This window comes from Zootermopsis nevadensis, unplaced genomic scaffold (assembly GCF_977971745.1).
Source record: "Zootermopsis nevadensis isolate Lab colony 2312 unplaced genomic scaffold, Znev_1.0 Znev_ptg000039l, whole genome shotgun sequence".
Classification (NCBI taxonomy): domain Eukaryota; kingdom Metazoa; phylum Arthropoda; class Insecta; order Blattodea; family Termopsidae; genus Zootermopsis; species Zootermopsis nevadensis.
Genome location: NW_028259171.1, coordinates 324,937 through 346,124, shown reverse-complemented (window position 1 = coordinate 346,124; position 21,188 = coordinate 324,937). Strand labels below are relative to the sequence as shown.

Below are 21,188 nucleotides of genomic sequence, written 5' to 3'. Positions count from 1 at the left end.
ACATGCAAGGACTGTATTAATGTAAAGAAGTTATCAGATGTCCTTCGCAAAGGTATTGTTCGATACATATGCAAAGTATAGTGGAAATATCTGGCTTCCTTACTTACGTATGTTGATTGATTAGATAATGAGGAGTAGTGACAGAGGAATAAAAATATATTATTTATAAAGAACTAGTCATAATATTTGAAGACTACATTGTTTTTTGTTTATATATATATACCAATAACAGAGAGAATCTATCAAATTATAGAACGCTTACAAAACACGAATTTTGCACGAACGTAAAAAAAATACAAACCCTCAACACAATACATATAAATAATTTTAAAATGCTTCCTCCTTACTAATTATTAACAACAGACAAACTACGAAATCTGTCCAGTTATTAAAAAAATTTAATGTAGTCTCAAACATGTCATCCAACACGTAACACAAGTTTAGACATAAAAGATTTCAGTAACTTTAAATATTGGACAAATGACAAGGTGAGGCTACAGTGAACTGTTCATGTTGTGGAAGACTAAAAATGCAAACAAAATTTTAGTCGAGACATGTTTTGGAAAATGTACATTTAGACAGGAGGGCAAAATTGTTAGGTGGACAGAACTGGTTAAATACTCGTCTAATGGCGGCCTGTAATATTTGCAGTACTGAACATTGTTTCTGCCTTCCAGATAATTTGTGAACGATGCAAAGGCAAACTGAATGAACGACATCAAAATGGAAAAAGAAAACAACTCAAACGCCTATTACAGACATAAAGGAGATTTCCCGTATCTTGAAATCAGGTTCAATTTCTGAACACCTGTTGTGAATGCCTTCAAAATTTCATAGCTACAATCTGAATTTTCAGCCGCATTTCGTAACGTGCAGCTGGCAAGAACAAATTATATGACATTCACGTAAACACGGTTTGATGACGTGGAAGTTGCAACTGAGAAAGAGAATTTCTGTGGTACAAATACCATTTCGGTGTGTATATACTCGACTGTACATTTAGCTTATTCCTCATCATTCTGGATAATTAACCTATTCATTTAGTAATTAATTCACTCGCATGTTGGACACATTGCGCTATATTCAGTCGGCACGCAGCTCCCAATCTTATCGATCTGTCTCAGTTATAATGCAAATTACACTTTTCATATCTGCTAAAGTAGTACAGTTTTGCTCGAAAATTTTTCCCTATACAGAATACTACTCGCGTTCATCAAGTAAACTCTACTGCTAATAAATATTCGAGTAACATTTTCGTAATTGGAAAGCAAACAGGTATAAAGAAATTATCTTGGCCAAAATATCTTCACAACTGACTCTGAAGCGGCGAGCAAAGTATGTAAGTGTAAACATATTTTTTGGGACACTCTGTATATTCGCTACATAAGAAACGCTGTTCAGTGCTTATAAATCGTGCATAAAGGACAACAGGCGATAGAGATGCTGATGAATTGCAAATTGACAGAAGAGGGAAGAGACGAGACGAGATCGTTACAAACCTATCAATTTCAATGTAATGCTGTTATGCCTACAACGAAGGCGGAGATGCTGAAAGCCACTAATAAAAATTGTAGCACAATTTCAGGATTGAATTCTGAGAGCCAGTAATTAGAATCCGGGATATACGAACTATTCAATTCTGTGCACTGGGTTTGTTTTAAACTCGTTTGGTGTCTAGTACGATGGAAAACGGCCGGGCACCTTCTGTTAACCTCTATCCTCATGTTTTCTGTCTTCTGATATTGATAGCCTATTACGTTGGCTTCAGATTTCCTTCTTCATTTCTCTTCATCAACATGAAGTCTCAACAAAATTTTTCGTATATTCTTTGGTTTAATTAAAGTGAACTAACTAACCAACCAACCAACCAACCAACCAACTAACTAACTAACTAACTAACTAACTAACTAACTAACTAACTAACTAACTAACTAACTAACACACACGCTCGCTCGCTCTCTCTCTCTCCTTCTTAAGAAGCTGATAGTACGTTCAGATAGTCAAGAAAGTCCCGGTAATTTACGGAAGTCGAAAGTTCATCACCGCTTTCAAAACAGCCCGCCAATGGATCAAACCCATTCTCCACTACCAATTCCACCATGAAAATCTCATCTCCCCAAGTGTGCTACATGCCCTGCCCATCTCATCCTCCTTGATTTGATAATTATATATGAATACGAGTTGAAATTATGGATCTCCTCATAACTTCCTCCAGTCACCCGCCACTTTAATCCATCTTTGGTCCTAATCACCGTGTTCTCAAACAGTCTCAGTTATCGCCATGATGATGGAGGCAGAAAGTACATCTGAAACGTTGGTAAACTTCTATCAGACTACACAACGATACCAATAAGACGTATTTCTTCAGTTTCTAAATAGTTTGTGACAGAGATAAACGAAATACAAGGATAAAATATCAAAAAAGTCTTGAAATGGAAACAAAGAAGAAGACACTGTAAAAAAAATGTACAGAAATGCTACACAGAGCTTGACGTAAAACATTTAAGAACTGGAATAGGGTAGCGAGAAGTAAGAAGGGGCGATGCCACACTTAGGGATAGCTGAAGCTAAGTAGGGTGCGAGCTATTAATTACGTCGAGGGGTGGCTTTCCTTTTGCTCTTAATGAATTCCGTTACCGTGAACACGTCATTAGTCACGTGGTCAGGGCTTCTGTCGATAACAAAGCAACTTTTTGTAAATGGCACAAAACAACACGCATGAAGGAAACAGCGAAAACCTTTGGTACTTCGGACTAATATAATTAGGCAAGGGGCTTACTACGATAGGAAAAAAGATACATCATTTTAGAGACAAATAAAATTTTAATTCTCTTCAATTTTTTCCCAGAGTGCACTCATAGATGCATTGAAATAAAAGTGAAGTAGCAAGGAACTGTACATGATTGTTGATCTTCACATGTTATTAAGTAAGAAGAACACGTAGCACGACTACAAGAAATCAGAAATTCGTACAGCATTTTCCGTCGCAAATCCTGAGATAAATATATCTCTTGGGAGATATAGGCAAAGCGCATATTTTGATAGTAAAATGGAGAGTGGGAAAATGGTTGCAACGGATAAAGTGGACTGGCATGACTTTAGACAGTTGCGGAAATTTTGATACGATGATGACGTTTTGGGTTCCATAAATTAAAAAAAACAGGTAATATTTAGGAGAAAGTGAGAGAATAATTATTAGTTTCGAACAATTTTAAAATAAAAAATGATCTTTGAATTCATCTTAATTCATTCTCAAATTAGGCGAGCACCAATTTCGAAAAATAAGACATACATAAAACATTCTGATGTTTCGATCTCGTTGATGTGATCGATTTTAGGATCCAGAATATATCACTTACTAAGAAAATTACGCAGTTTTTTGTAAATTAACCAGAAAAAAAATTACTTTCATATCCCTGAGATGTTATTTTTCTGCGATAAAACGTTCAAAATTCAAGTAGCGACACAGATAATTTTAAATCGAACAAGTTTTCAGTCATTAAAGTGTACAAAGACCACTGAAATGTTCAACTTCAACTTTCGGGTGAGAGCCGCGTCTAAAGACTGGCGTTAACCAACGTTTCGGCAAACGCCTCAGTTGCCATTTGCAGGATGGTTATGAGGTGGGGCCAGTTCTGAAGGCCTTTTATAGGGCAGGCAGTGAGTGGTGAAATGAATTCGTTGATGCTGATTGGTGGGGCGACACTCACTCAAAAGCTAAAGCTAGACATTGAATTTCAGGTGCGAACACCTACGGTTAAGAAAAACACATAGCTTTCTATACTGTTGTAATTTAGGTCAATGTTTACAATTATCAAGAACTTATACCCAAAGCAACTTTGCATGTACTAATTAAAATGCAAATATCTCTGTAATTGTTTACGTAATTACGTTGGATTCCCATCTGTGTCTTACGGGCCTCGAACCATTCTTGATGTCCGCAAGATGTCCACATGCACATCGTCACCCAGATAGATATTAAATTCGTGTAATTATCACCCAAACTATTCGAGCAGAACCGACATGTAAACCCACAGAGAGATTTATTAAACGTTCAAACGCTGTTCGGAACAAATATTAAATTTATGACAAAATTTCACGGAGATTCAATGTTGGAAATTTAACAGAAAATCACTAATAAGCCAGTAATAACTGTCTTATCAATGTCAATTACAAGAATGCAATATTGAGTCATTAATTCGACGGTTCCAGAGTAAAAGGTTCAAGTCCTGACAGTTCAGGAAACGGAAAATAATTTTTTGCGACGTTATAGCAAATTATGCATACTGAATTTTTTCATGAAATTTATAATACTATGATTATACAGATTACACATGATCTTAATGCAGCGGTGATATTTTTGCTAGATTAAACAGTATGAAATATATAGGCTCCAATGTAAGAATTATAATTTGGTTGTAATTTTGGACTTACACGCCTTTGCCGCAAAACTGACAAATTTTAATTCAAATCAATGTGTTACTACATTAAGTTATGGACCTTATAACCATATTTTGAAATTATATTCAACAGGTTATCAAATGACACAAATTAATAATTAACAAAGGTAATATTTAAAATTGTGTTATAACTTAATTAACCGTTAGAATATGAGGCGAAGGAAATAATTGAATTGCATTTTCTGCATTCATTTCATAATTAAATAACGCAATACTTTCGCCTATAGACCAATTATGTCAATTCACAGTGTTATCAAAGTGGATATTTTTGCCTCACTGAATTATTATTAGCGTTAAATAATCTTGGCCTTTCGACGGGCTGATCACTCACCCAAGGAGTCCTACCAAATGTCTAAATAACCTCGATACCTGAAGGTAGAAGACTATCGACTACGAAAGAAGAAAAGAAAGTTAAATATATTTACACATGAAACGAATTTTTAAACCTATATCGAAAATATTGAACTTTCAGTTTAAAAATATTTAGTCAAAACTGACATCTAAATATAAGATAAATGAAGTCTGAGTATAGTTAGCTAATGTCCGTTTTCACTTCTTAACTGATCTCGAGTGACTTAAAATTATGTAATGCAAAATTAGTGACCAAATATTAAAGAAAGGAAACTCACAAAATGCGTAATGAAATATATGTACATATTCTGACCTAACATGTGTGACGATAAAAATCATGAAAAATGTAACTTAATTTCACAATCCTCTGTGGCTTTTCATTCCGAACAGGCTACTGAGATTCAATTTAAAGAATAAAATTTCCTTCAACAATATCAATACGAACCCCAGCTACATACTGACAGTTTTGTACGACAGTCGGAAAAAAATGGATCTGTATACAGTCGTTTGTTTAATTGGCAGTGTGGATTACAACGCACCTAGTGACAGCTTATTAAACTACTGGAACACGAATGTGGAACGGGAGCCATTGTGCGCAGTCAACTATTTAATGACAAGCAACTAAAGACTACGAGATGCAGAAAATGGTATTATTTATGAGTTTATATTCTCACGTAGTGCATGCTAAAGTAGCATATGGCTCTTTAAAACTGTTGCTGATTAAAGCATCCCTCATATATCCGGCACCGTATACAGGAGAGTAAATATTCACTGTTATGGAACCTGAAGGTTCATCTCGAGTTCATAGAAGCCTACTATTATGGCATATTATAAGCCAAAAGATTCAAATGCAAATCCTGACCGTCAATTACTTTTAGATCCATTTTAATAGTATATATTCATTACTGCCTAAATTATTTATTAGCTGCTCTTATATCGTATTATTGTTCTGTATTTTGTCAACAATACCCTGACACATGCACAAATATTTAATCCTTTTACGTCGAAGAGAGAGAGAGAAGAGAGAAAGTGGGGGGGGGGAGTAGCGATAGGCACTACTGTTATAAATGGGGGAGGGGTATAAAGTTGGTTGTGGGCTACGAAGGTTCCCAGGCAGTGCCCGCTCGTCCTTCTGGTATGAATAAGTTTAGTGAGGACATGGGATTTAGGAGACAGGATGGGGTAAGAAATAGGGTAGGGGGGGAGTTGATTCGGGTCTTTGCGTTAATTTTGAATTTTGATATTGGCCTTGGGGGTGGCGTTAGGAATAATTTACGTTAATTTTGGGGGGGCTTCTATAGAGCGGAATTTTGATATTACTCTGAGAGGGCTGCATGGGAGGCATGCAGAGCAACGTGGAAATTGGGTACCAACTCGAAGCTCGTCAAAATAATATTTAAGAATTCAGTCCGTACCGCATAGAAAACATAACCTTTTACCATTGCAAAAGATAAAGATCTCAATAATGTTTAAGGGGATAATCGCTGTTCATTCTGAGAATCATAAGAATACGAAACACAATTTCGTCCCTAATTATTAAAGCAGGTGGCAGATGAAGTTACCGGTGGGCTGTAAAGAGTCAAATATATATCAAGCGGTCTTTTACGTTCAGTAACTCCTTTGTCGAAGCCGAGTACACAAACATGCGAATATAACAACTTCCAGTTCTGTTAGAAGTTTACACTACGCCAGCATTGCCTTCTCGAGCCAATAGAGCGCAGTTAAACACAGAGCAGGAACCAGAGTATTTGTTCCCATTTCCACTGATTCACAATTCTAATCTAAACCCATCACCATTAGCCCCAAAGGAAACGAGGTTCAAACCCACCCATTCACATTACAGTGGAGTGGCTAAAGAATAAAATGTACCGATTTCAGAACAAATGATTGCAAAAGAGATGTTCACCTTTGAACAAAGCCCATTGCTGTTGTAACGCGTCGAGGCATGCGTGAACGAAGAAACAAGGCAGCAACAGACATTTTCACACTTCGTTGTATTCATGGACTCTCACGAGAGAGTAAGCACTTCAGAACTGACGTCAGTGTTTGGTTGCCAACAAAAGAGGTTACCTTTTAAGCCAACTTAAACCCACAATGTCCAACATGTCACTTAATTATACTGGGAGCTCTAGACTGTTCCATTGTCAGAAAAACACACTTCATCTGGAGGAAAAGCTTACAAATCTTGTCGGCTTTACAATTACAATGAAATACACGCGAAGTGGAGAAGAGGTGTCCACTGCAGTATAATCAGCACAGCATTCAAATAAATGAACAGTAAGAAAACCTCTAATTTTACGTAGTGTAACAAAAGAAATATCGCTCGTTACTTACGAAAATCATTGTTAATGTGTTTCGTGTTGTCTGTTGGGTAAAATTAAGATCAAATGAAGAGATCGTTGTTTGTCTAAGGAAATCTCGGGGGTACCAGCCGTGTAAGGTGGTTTAATGGAGAACGAGTACGAGGATTGTTCTCGAAACGTTGTTTTTTTCTAGATATAAAAATATAAAGAAACTGATAACTTACGAAACTCTTTGTCTCGTTAGTTCACATATAAGAAATAAACATTTTATAGAATGCTTAAGAATTCAAAATTCTTAACCAGTTTCAAATTAACAGAAAACAATTCACATAGTGCCTTCTTATCTCACTGTAACTAATGGCTTATAATATCAACCAAATCAATACCAGTTTCAGCGTAAGACATTTACACTGTGGAGTAGCCGTTTTAATAAGTACGAAGCAGGCCTAGGGTTGATGGGAAAAAATTCGTATTTTGGAAAACAAAGTTCCTTATCGAATAACCAGTGACTAACAGTGTTCTTCTTCAGACGTTTAACTTCCATGCTCAGATTTATTATGCAGTCAGTATTCATGAGAACCTTACGAAACATCTGGTACTCGATTCGCAATGCTAAACAAAATGTCATTAACAAACGAATTTAGTCAATAACTTCACATGCCTCGCGGGCGTGACAAACAATAGAACATTATTAATTGACTTCATTCAAAGTTATACGTCACTGTAATATAGATTTGATTTTGAACATGGAATAAAATTGTTAAGGCAGGTATATAACGATACTGTATCAACTTCAGAGTTAATTCAGTGTCCTGGAAAATGAGACGAAGTTAATGAAGCAAAATCAGGCAAACATTTATAAGATGGTAGCAGTGCCATATTTCAAGAAACGATCCTTTCAAAAAACTGACGAAAATCACGAAGAATATGTCAGAATAATTGATTACTGTACTGTTTTGAACACCCTAATATTATTTGTTGAGGAATACAAATTAATATGCTTCTCATTACGCAACTTTCTCCAGTCGCCCCTTCATTTTTCCAAGGTTCAGACCTTCCCAACATTGTACATGTGTAAAACTGGCGTTTAATTATTATAAATCAGAATGCAAACCACATTAGATCAAGACATGAATTAAGTATTTTTGATCACAAAGAAAACAGCCTAGAAATAAATTTCTGCTAGTAAATATTTCGACTTATCCGTTTAAATTCGAAGTTCATCTAAATAATATTTAAAGATTAATTTCCAAACGCAAAGAAAACACGTCTTTATTACAAAACTCAATTGATTACTGCTGTTCTGTCTTCTGAGATTCATATATGACACTCATAAATATACTCATGTAATACATCCGGATTTAAAAGCGTTATTTTTAAACACAATGTCAAACCGCGCTACAAATTTCTCACATTTTACTTAAGTTACTCCTTACCACACCTACCTGGACATGAATCCAACCTAGCCACAAATTAGTTCAGAAATGTAATTAACCCCCGGTAATTACTACATACGATTAGTTGCAGAAACGGTGTCATACAAAGCCATAGTAAATTACGAATTAACGAAATTTTATTTTAGAAACCAATTCAGGCGATAAAGGAATATGACATTGATACTGTACTCGTATTCACGGCTTTATAGGAAGTTATATGCCATCAAACATCTAGTACAGAATTTAGTTTATAAAGGAATATGTAATATTCTCTTTCGTTTGTATCTTAATTGCTTCAATATCACATGACACAAATAATTGTTTCTTGGTTAAGAAGTTATATCACGGCGAGAAGGACGAATCTATATTAAACTATCGGGGAAAAAAGCATCTGTATTTACATAGTTCCATCACACTTGTTAGACTTCTTGGGAAAGAATCCTAAATAAATAAATAAATAAACAGAGTAATATTAGAGCGGTAACAACCTAGGTAAAATGTGTTCTAAGTACGAAACTAAACTAGGTTCCTTTCATTAAAAAACTATTTGTACTGTAGATCTTACGTTAGACGAACAAGAACACAAGATATATGGTAAACATAAAGTAAAGATGTCCCGTCACACACCTTGAAGGCGCTCGTAGGGAGGAGCAGATATAACTCTTATACATTCCTGGTCTAGGCACTAGATGGCCGTAGAAGATAGACCCGGTACCCGGTACCCGGTACCCACTGAACAGGAGATTCGGAGTGTCCAGGAAGCGATCAACTGAAGCCATGGTCTAAAGGGGTTCTATACAGCATCGGTAGACCTCTCTGTACACATTGGCAAGTCACCCCAGTGTCTACATCGCGAGAAGTCCGGACGTCAATTTTACGAGGAGTAGGACAGCACTCCGTTTGATCTAGAAAACGTTAATTACCAGGCGTGGTAGTACTGGTAGAAATAGCAGCATTTGTTAGTAGCAGCAATGGATATAATGATTTCAGTAGAAGTATTATTAGCAGTTGCTGAAATATGGCAGTGATAGTTGTAAACAGTCGGAGGGTTAAAATAATATAAGCGGTTTATTTCAATAGCGAGTAAAGATTGATGTCTGCAGTCAGAATAGCCAACTAGCATTCGTAATATTTTGAATGCAAAGAATACAACCTTACAGAAAAGTTCCTGTTCACTGATGATTTATAGCACAGGAATAAAAAATATTTCAGAGATATATATGTGTCATCTACATTACTTTTCTCTCCACAGTAGCACCGTGACGTCACCACATGATGCAGTGTATGTCTCAAGGGACGAAAAAGAACGGAACATCTTTAAATATCCATTAGTTTGTGCCTCAGAAATGTATGATTTAAATATTTTCACCGGCTCAGAAGAAAAAAATAGACAAAAACTAAAGCAGTCATTTCAACATAGAATTTCACAGAAACTTTACATTAACTTAAAAGACAAAAATATTATGTTGTAATAGAGATTGGTTTATATTTTGGTCTTCTGAGTAGGAACGCCTTGTGTAAATGCAGGTAGATACAGAAGTTTCGAAAAAAACAATGTTTTTATCTCTAGCCCTGAAGACAGCATGTTTCTCCGAAATGTTTACATCTAGTTGTGTCTACTCAGCTCGCGGACCTCTTAGGCGCAATTTAAGGACACCCTGTTGAGAAACACTGTTATAATCATCGCAAACATGAAGCGACTTTATGCGTTATGGGTCGGCCCGATTTGACGGGAGGAACTTCCAAAACTTCTAACTCAGCCGCGCTAGCCAACAGCCCTTACCGTTCAAATATGCTGTAACGAGAAAATGTTTTATTCTAGTACTGATTCATTTGTCTTGCGGTCTAATAAGTAAAATCTTTCACGTCATGTAAATGCCTACACAATGTGCAAACAAACATTAACGATTTCATAGTTGTGTTTTAAATGTAGGTACAAAATAATATATCATAAAATATAATAATAAATATTATATTGTAAAGAAAAAGCTTAAAAATTATGAATAATTTCTATGTTACTTCAAAGTATTGTAAACGTTGGCCTATTACTGTGTTTCTTCTAGTCGTTTCGCTTTAGTTGTCACAATCTTCCGTTTTCTTATTTGCTTCATAGCACTGACTGAAAATGGATAGCTCAATTTCGGCTTAAAGGCTTTTTTTGTGGAGACCAACTGCCAAGTTTCAGTTGGAGATGATGGATGAGTATCTATCGAGTTATGGATTCTCTGCACGACAATCAAGCTTTGTACATTTTTATTTGACGCGAATAGAAATCACACTTTAAAATAAATTCAAATTGCGTTTGAAATTAATCCCCGTCATCTCTTACATAATAAGGATTTATAATACGCGTAACCACAGTTAATTACTCTTTCCTACTGACTCTCTATATTTGTTTTACATTCTGGGAGTGTAAAATTGACCCATTATCACATTCTAGAAAATTCTTTCCGATCTTTTATTTATATTCACAAAAAAAAAGGAAGGAAGTAACTGGACTGGAATTGCATTTACATTCTCGTCTGCTACCTCGTTTCAGTGCCCAATAATTTTATAATCTGCATAGTGGTAACGAACCGTGTAGTTCAAATTAAAGCTTCAGTTCAGTGCAATTTCATTTCATTATAGTTCCCTGTCGGAAAATCAATTTTAGAAGTAAACATTCTAATTGTATTTGTTGTGATGAAATACATGTCCATTTATAAAAGCAAATTAACATTTATTTAGCAAATAGCGTTGTTTTCGTGATCGCTCAGAAATAAATGTTTTCACAGATAGAAATTGCGAAGATCCTTTGAACAATCTGCACAAAGCAACCTTATACGCCTTATCAAAGACCAAATTTCATATAAAACTACGCAAAATCCTGTTTAGTTCACAGAAGAATATTACTTGAATATCATAATTGAACATATTTATAAAAGTTCAATTGATATCGACGTTTCAAATAAGTTACTATCTTCATCATCCTGTTGGATACAGCAGGCACCTCTGAAACGTCCGAAAATATCTACTACACTACACAGTAAGAATCTGAAATCTAATCTGATGTGACGATAATAGAGGGAGAAGGTAAGTGAAGGTGATAATAGAGCCGGTCTATCAGTTTAGATGATATATTGGCTGGTTTTATTATGCAGTACAGAGCCTTAAAACAAGTTCATCGATTAATATCTCCACATTCATTCGCCCAAGAACCAGAAAATACATCAATACATCACCATGCTGACAACAACGGAGATTCTGATCATGAAGTAACTTTACAGGATTCATCCGCCTTTACAAGCCATATAAATGCACGTGATACGAATATGACATTGAGCATTTCAGAGCGGTGCAAGTTCATATGTACGTATGTCTGCCCACTGTGGCGTCGTGCAGTCTTGTAGATGGTTACCGACAGAGCACGATGGAGACAGCGAACATGAACAGAACATGACAGCAAGTGTGAAGGGAGGCTTCATTAAAGTTCGAGAATAGAACTTCACAATAAGTATTTGAAACTGAAACACGGGCGCACTTTTATGGAAACTCCCATGTTTCTAGACTTACTTAAAAGTACCCTTTACAACGAATATATTATTTGAATAAAACTCTATTTTGATAAAATCACTGTTGCAGTTAACAATAGGTCTACCTACTAAGGGCGACCTCGAACTTAATATCACTCTGCCATCTAGCTGAGTAAGTCTGATGTACTGGCCTATAGGCCTCTATCTAAACAATAGACGTCACGTGTGAATGAAAACGAAACACGCCTTTTTAATGTAACCCACACAAACGGTGCGTGTGACCGCATGGGAGAACGGGAAATGGAACCACCCAGAAACAGAACCAACCATTTTATTATAAGCATCGACGCGTTTAATTTATTTTGGAAGGTTCTACTGTCGTATCTCCTGGGTACAAAAAAACTTTGGCAATGAAAAGGGGATATTAAACTTGATGAAATCGTTAAACCACCATTGATTTATTTTCGTTTTTGATATTACAGTGTCACATAACTAAGAGCGTGGTAATATATTTTACGTATTAACATATCTCTTTACAGATATTTAAGCACTTCAACCGACAACTGAGTTTAATGTTCTAGTGTAAATCTGGAAGTTATATTACGTGTTTTTCTAACGCCGATTATCAACAAACTGTCCCACACAAACAAGATACTCACACAATGAGCTCAATATTTAAATTCAACACGAACACTAGTACCTAGCGAGCGTACAGCAAGAGACTTAAGCTGATTGGCTCACAAGGTCACGTGACAGAAGCGTTCAAAATTCAACCGTTATCTTTTATGTCGTACATATTGGCCAATGTGGCCTCTTCGTATTATTTGACTGTAATAATCCGTCACTTTTATCAACAGAAAGATTCTGCTTACACTGAGCATGAATATTTAGTTGTTTGTTGTTAAATCAAGGATTAAAACACGACTTGTAGTTTCTATTTTACTTCGACTTTTCCATAATTGTCTCCAATTTCCCCCATTTCTCTTTCATAATTTGTATAAATATTGATGTCTGAAGTTGGACATAAATAAAAATCACAAGGCAGAGATTTTGTAAAGGTTTTTATGAAATTTAATCAAAATTACGCAACGGGATTGGAAGATGAAACACGCGGATGGGTCATTATACCCAAGGACATAACCTCGCAGATGTGTGCCCACTGCATTCACTTTATAACAACAGCCATGTCGGAAATACGTCATATCGTAATTTTCGTTGAAGCCTCAGCAAGGAGTCGCATGTTGTGGTGTCATTAACTGGGTAAACATAACGTAAAGTTTGTCCCACTATACGCCATGTAGGCGTTTGGGGTGAGAGGAGATATAGCTCCTCTCTTCCTTGACCTCGGCACTAGATGGGGGTGAGTGGTCAGCATCACGCCCAGGCCGGCTTTACCCCCGGGAAAGGACCCCGGTACCCATTGTAGAGGAGGCTGGGTGGGCCCCAGAGCCGGTCTGGACGCAGAGGCTAGAGGAAAAACCCTCTGCCCCCGTCGGGGATCGAACCCCGGCCGTCCAGCCCGTAGCTAGTCACTATACTGACTGAGCTATCCCGGCTCCTGTCATTAACTGGATAGATACTTGAATTATAGCGAAAAGTGTTTACCTTTTCTCGGGTGTGTTCGAGCAACAGCCCTGCCTTCCACCAGGATATGTTGGCAGGAGGTCGCGAGCCCGACGACTGGCATGCCACCTCGTATTCGCTGGCTGCACTCAACGGCTGGTTCTCACCCAGAAGACGGACATCCAGAGGACGAACTGTAAACACACGAATATTCAGAACATTAGTAGCATAAATATCTCGTCATGATTTCTCTAAAGACCTAGGAAAATTGTTGATTTGTAACACCGATACTGTTGGGCATTGAGATTTTTTAAAACACACGACGTTTCGGAAGCTGTAAGTACTATAATAATCAATTTTTTTCATTTTCTGCCAGCTTATCAGTTTTTTAAGCTCAGTGGCAAACTCTGTGGCTGAATCCGAGTAATATATTCACCTACAATTCACGATTTCCCCGGGTTCGATCCCAATTTTTGTGGAATTTTGTCTTGACAGCTGCTAAAACATTATTTCAGGCCCTCCTAGTCCAAGACGAGGAAACATTGTCACTAAATTCAGGATATCAGGTGCACTTCTTGACAATTATAGTATGAATCGACTCGTAATTGACGCTAGAGACCCGAAACAGTTCTTCTTGAGAAGCTAACAATCGCTGCTCAAGTACTTAAAAAATTTCCCCGCTTTTAATAAAATTAAAAGTTGATTACCGTACCACATCGTCCCACACTCGTCCTTGAAGATCGATTTAAGTATTATCCTCCCATCGATGCCTATGTCATACGTAATTCTAGCACATCTCCTAGTAAAATAATGTCAGCCACAGACGACATACCATACAAATAAGATCCCCAAGTCTGGAGCAAGTTTGTCGCTTTCCAAGAGACGATATCAGCCCGGACGGAAACCGCTAAGTTAAGTGCATCGTAAATCATATTTTCCTCAACTGCAAACTTGATACAGAATGTATTCTGGTTCCATCACCACAAAAGCTTCAAAATATGCGTAAGCGTTAATGCCCTGTGCCATTTTCGAGTTCCTGAATTAAACTGAATAATTATAGAGAAAACTTAATACAAATGTATGATAACTGCGATATTAAAATGGGTCTTACAGTAAGGGAGATGGGTTTTGAGAATGGAAACTGCCTGAGGATCGTGCCATATGGTGGGTTTTACTGTTGGCTGCTTAGAATCCAGAGTTTCTGATACTGGAGCATTAGTAATAAAAAATAAAGTAACAGAAAATAAAAGTGAAATAAGTATCATTTACGAGAAGAAATCTCTGTTATAGAACATCTTGGAACCGATACAAAGAATCTTCCAGACGAAGTACAATCAACTCAGGTACAACCAGCATAATGTAAAATACATAAAGGTTTCTTAGTTTGCTTTTTAATATAACTGAACCCATTAAATTGTAAGAAAGACGATAATGAATGTAGAGTAGGGAATGGTTTGGAAAAAGACGACAGTGAACGTGAAATCAGAAAATTCACCTGGAGGATCTGAGAAAAACTACAAAAATCTCAATTAGAATAACCAGTAATCTGACCAAGATTTGATACGTCTACGCATAATACGAGGCCGATATAATTATTTAATGCCAGTTTTACACTTTCAAATGTATAATTAAACCATGAAAAACAACAAGAAATAAAAAACAAATTGTGTAATTTAAAGAATCAGCAAACAGTTTTATATGTTTTTTTTTTACTTCGCAGGCTTATTACATAATGTACAATATACTTAAAGTGTGATTCAAAATTAAATTAACTATTTTGTTAAAACACTTTGCATTCTGTGCACAGTACACCCCCAACGTTCATACCATCCATAACGTACACCTGCCATACCTTAAGTTCTTGAGAACGATTTCAACACGAAAAAGCGTTACGAACTTACGGGACAGGTTGTAGTTTCTGTGGAACCTGATAACAGAAAACGATCACGAACTTATGATGAGGAAGCTAAACAAAAGACATGCGTGCTGCCGTAGAATAAAGTAGCAACAGAGGCTAAATTTATCGGGAGTTGAAACTGAAAGCATTTGTTATTATTTTGAGAGAGAACTGTAATTTCCTGTTTCTGATACGCTTCAGTCACTCTCAATTTTTAACTTTACCTTTTTCATACTCTGCCTATCAATTTGAAATTTAGTAAACTAAAAAAATGTCCAACATACGGGGAACTGCCATTATCGGTACCTTATAAATAAATCTATGGACTGTGAACTTTCAAAAACCTATTAAGAGCATCGTCAACATCGAAAAACAATATATACCTCTTTGTTCACATCAATTCGCACAAGACGGTAAATAATAGGATACTGTCAGTGACTGTTTGTTACACAGGAATGACGCTACATGAAAAAACGTTCTATTCTGAAAGTGCTGTTAACATTAGGAAGCAATTAGAAATATTTTTGAAGGAGGGAATTGTAAGAAAGGGCAAATAAGGGTACATGACGAAGATCAACATCATTCCTCGTCGAATTTCAATGGACTTTTTCACTAATGTTACTTTACTTCCAAAAATGTAATTTGTTCATTGTGTAGATAAAGTCTACTATATTTAGGAGGAGGGTGGATTAATAAATTATTTGTATACACTCCTAAGAAAATTCTTCGATGACTACTTGAAATATTTTATAGGGATTCAGAAAGACATTTTATTTCAGATGACAACCTACTTCTTACCGTGACGTTACTTGATTTTACGCCGTGTAGATTCGTCGGTGTTTAAAAAACCCAGAATATTTTCCTCATCGCCATTTAAACCTCAAAACTGACTTCTCAACGTTGTCTGCTATTTCTGCAGTGTCATTTATCTGAAAGGAGGACAGTGTCACATAATTAAAACCCTTTACTGTTTACATTAAACGCAACGCGTAGATATATGTTTGCTTGATTCTCCAATTTTAACGTTGTTAAGAGTTACATATTCCGCCAAGCTTATGTAGTAGACTGTGTCTGATGTTAGGTTTAATTAAGAACTGAGACAATTGGCAATCTTAAAAGTCAAACAGTCTCCTGCGCGATACAAGTACAAGACAAAGCGACCACAAGTGTAATTTAATCTGAACAACGCAAACTGGACGCATTACACGTGAACCAACAAACTTTGCCTTTACATTTTGTAATTTACAGCAAAGGCTTAGAGGATTCTGTCGTCTGGGTTGCTAGAATACTGAGATTGTATCCCGCTCGTAGCATAAATGCAATCTGTATTATTTTATTTGTGATTTCTTTCGTAGCAAATATTCTACGGGCTGAGCGACCACGTTAGGTATTCGGCAGAGACATTGAAATTTTTTCGCCGCTGCATCCAAATTTTGTCTGAAGCCCACCAGCCTTGGGTATTATTTACCCTGGGGTAACCGTGTTCTGTGCATGAATCTGGCGATTCGAAGATAAAAACGCATGGAACTTTTCTTTACTTTCCCCATACATCTCCATGGCGTGGCCGTTAATTAAGCACAAGAACAATTTTACTTTCACTGACCTTCAAGGTCGACAGATAACGAATATGCAAAAACGCTGACTGTAGTTCAGTGGTTTATTAAAATACATTTTAGTAAAAGCTGTTTCAACTAAAATTTATATAGAGTTAGATGAGATGGGAAGACACTCATGAACGAGTAGATAAACAGTACAAACTCTAATTTTAGTTATTGTCTTGTATGGGTGTAAAATATGGTCTCTCACGTTAAGGGAAGAATTCAAATTGAAGGTATTCGAGTAAAGGCTCTTCAGAAGAATGTTCAGGGGGTCACAGCAGGAGCGTTAAATGTCGCGGTACCGGTCGAACCCTTGTACTGATGGGTCGTGAATCCTGCTAACCACCAATGCACGCCATGCTGAATGGTGTGTACTGGATACGAAAAAAAATAATAATATGAACACGGCAATAAACCTTCGAATTCCATAAAAGTCTAGAAATTTCTTGATTAGTTGAGTGTACTATTAGCTTCTCAAGAAGAACTGTACCCTACGTCGTTTGTTAGTTAATAGATAATTTGATGGAGACGCTCATGTGAGGAAACCATCCCGGCAATGACCTAGAAAGAACGAGGAATCCATGAAGCATACGGACAGACAATTAAACCCGGATCTCTCAAATTTGAAAAAGGATTACTAACGTTTGAACTGATCTACCAAGTCCGATCTCTGTGATGTTGTGGATAAGGTTCTAAAACGTCTACGGATTTAAACACCCTTTCTTTGTGCGTTCTTTAAAATCCTGTTCATAAAGTTCTAACTGGTTCTAAAAATTTCTGTTTTTAACTTCAATTTAACTTCATTCTGAAACAGCTCAGCTCAGCTGAATTGCTCCTTGCATAAGGTATTTATTATAGATGAAAGCTGCAAGTGGTCTGGATGTTCCAATGGACAGCAGAGTTAATCAAAGCGTAAAGCTGATTTTATCCGATAGACTGTCAATGGGTTCCCATAAAATTACAATGGCGACAAAGAGCACAAATCCTAATCTGTGGAAAAAGGACGTAAGACTGAAAAGTAACAAATTTTTATTTCGAGAGAATTTATTATTCGATTTCATGTCAAACACAGCTCAGGGGTTTTATGAAACATCATATCTAATGGGTAACGGAATAAATGCGGCGACTTCATGAATCTGAACTTTCACCTTCATCCAGTAACGAGTTTAAAATGTATCAACATTTAGTCATACTTATTGCTCTTAAATGCCTTCGTGGGCTGATGATTAGAATGAGAAACTTTTGCATGTTTATTATTAACGGTATGGATGCTGTGAAGGGAAAAACTACTGGATGTCAAGGAATTTCAATCTGAACCAGTCCTACCAAAGACGTCATACTTCACACCTTAGACAACAGCATCTTTCGTGTCAATGAAATTTAATACCAGTTTATAAAGATAGATCCTACAAAAAATCTCATAAAATTATTTGTTAATTTTATAAATTCTACCTAGGGAACGCGTAAAGATTAATTTTAAAGAAACAGATTGTGAGATGTGAAATGGAATGAAATGTTTCACGATTGACAAATAGCAAATTATATTTAAGTGAAAAATGTGACGAACCATCGAAACAGGATTTTGTAATGCCCTGAATAACTCAGTAAATTCCTGAAGAAAGTCACTGCTTCATAAACTTCGTTGTATATCAACAGGTGTCAACAAAACAGGTTAAAACTGAGTTATCAGATTTTTTGTGCAAATTTGCGCTATCCATTGCGAATATCCCAAACACAGACTCCATAGTAGCTTAGTAGGACAAGTGAAAGTTGTCAAGAATAAACATTTTTTTGTTGAAGAGTTACACAATTTATTACAGCATTATCTTTGCAAATCGCATTAAAAAGTATTACATTTGTAAAACTTCTTTACAAACAAAATTCAATGCAAAAACATCTTCACATCAACTGAAGCCAGATCCATGTCAAACGCACCAACACAAAACCGACCACCTGACTGCAAACTTCAGCTAATCGCAGACTCCGCCAAACCACACCACAGGCGTCACCATAATCTCGTTTCTTTTTCTTACCACCAGAGTCACCACCGTCAGAATTTCTATTTTTTTTTTTTTTTGATCTAATGGCACATTTGTACAGTCAAACGTGATTATATCGGCTATTATATTTTGAGGGATTGTAACTAAAGTAAGACTCTGACAAAGAAATTTAATAAATTTGACGCACACTACTGCAAGAAGTATAATCTCTTCATTTTAAACACCACATCGATACAAGGAAGTTATTAGGAAACATTCTCTGGGCGTTCTAATAGCGTTGATTTTCCAGGTTTAGCTCAGGAGTCCCTTCAAAAGTTCACCTTTTGGGCAAACTACCTTATAGAAACCGGGGTTAAAGTCAAATGCAAATAGTCCTATTTAGTCAACAGACATATATTTTGAAACTGTTTAAATAGAGAGATACTTAAAGCAGCTCGTCATATGCCCTTGCATCACTCCAGCAGTGGATGCTTAAATGCGCTTCACACAGGCCAACGTCCGGCAGGGACTTCGCTCCCTGGTATTCAACAAGCTCTGTGGTCAGTCAGCCGTGATCTATCACTGTAGGAAACCCCAATTCGGCTTTGGACGGGAAAAAAAGAGACGGGTGCTGTTTCGCTGGCCGCATTCTTTGACAGCGCTGTCAGCGCTTATATCGTCTTACGAAGGGGGTTTATTGCCAATTATTTCACAACAAACAATTAGTAAATTGGTTCTTGTTTTTTTAGCTTAATTAGTTATATGTAGAAGTTATTTAGTATAGTTTGTGATACGATGCGGAGTCTCTCTTGAGAAGCTAATAATAGTCTTTCACCTCTTCAGGGCCTACTACTGCGACCATAACAGCTCATCACCACATTAATTAAATCCACACTCCAACTTTGTTTCTCGAAGATTCTAGTATTTACCATCTAATCCTAGATGTTCCGAGTGGCCTCCTACATTCAAGCTTTGTAACAAAAATTTTGCAAGCATTTCTTATCACCCCCATACATGCTACATGCCCCGCCCATCTCATCCTTCTTGATTTGATCGTCGTAATAATATTTTGCAATGTAATGGAAACTTTCTTCCACGAAGTTATTTGTTCACATCCATCTATAATTCTCGGCATTCAATTCAACAGGTAAAACAAATACCTAGAAAAATTCAAAGAAACAGAATTTTAAGTCTTGGCGGGAACGTTGAGCAGCGAACGTGTCTACCTCTGCAGAACAAATCTAATCAGAAGGGTGGATCCGGAAACCGCTGTCATTCTAACAGTTACGCCACACATTGAAGGAGAAATTTCTTTTAACAGTATTCAATTACCACACTTGTCATATCCAAAGAACCGATAAGAAATGGAAGGTTATTTTGTGGTTAGTTATTTGAGTCGAAATGTCCTAGCATAAATAAAAGCTGTATATTTTGCTAGCCTTGTTAACATATTGAGACACGAAGATGGCTCTCTTCTGGGTTGTTGCGCCGTGTAGCCTGGTAGAATTGTATCAACGTTGCCTCTATCATCAAGGCGATAAGGCTACTAATCGCCCTGATGATTAAGACAGCAGGCACCTCTGAAATGTTAGTAAAATTCTACCAGGCTACACGGCGAAACAACCCAGAAGACAGCCATCTTCAGACTCAGCGTCGTGAATCAAATCGTATGCAGTCAGACACCTGGGCATTAGGTTGAGACGAAAAATAAATGATGTCCTGACCCACATAATTTTACACTGAAGGTCTAAAAGAGTTAATACGAAGTTCTGTTCATCATTCAGTGCGTCGATTTCAGTGCAGAATTCCAGTTCCAGCATGATGGATCGCCTGTCGCGTACATAAGGAATTTGCTGGAGTGCAAGATGATGTTTTGATGTGGGGGAAGAAGAAAGGATATTATGGTGCTTAAAGAGAAGAGATTCGCTCCAAATGCACACTGGAATTTGAAGGATGACCGTTCCTGAAATACCACATTTTCATAGTTTCATTTTCCGTTGTTCGTAGGAAACACAACTTCCCGTAAAATTTTCACCAAATATGATCACTAACGGGCGTATCCCATTCTCAGTAGTTCTACCCCTAGCAG

At 36.8% G+C, this 21,188-nt stretch overlaps 1 long non-coding RNA gene across 1 annotated transcript in view; it reads right to left on the bottom strand.

Annotated features, from left to right (window-relative positions):
* The window catches only part of LOC147871777 (uncharacterized), a 186,013-nt gene that overhangs the window by 18,404 nt on the left and 146,421 nt on the right, over positions 1-21,188 (bottom strand). The window contains exon 4 of the long non-coding RNA XR_015538303.1: positions 13,668-13,819. This is a non-coding gene — a long non-coding RNA (uncharacterized LOC147871777). The remainder of the gene's footprint in view (positions 1-13,667; positions 13,820-21,188) is intronic.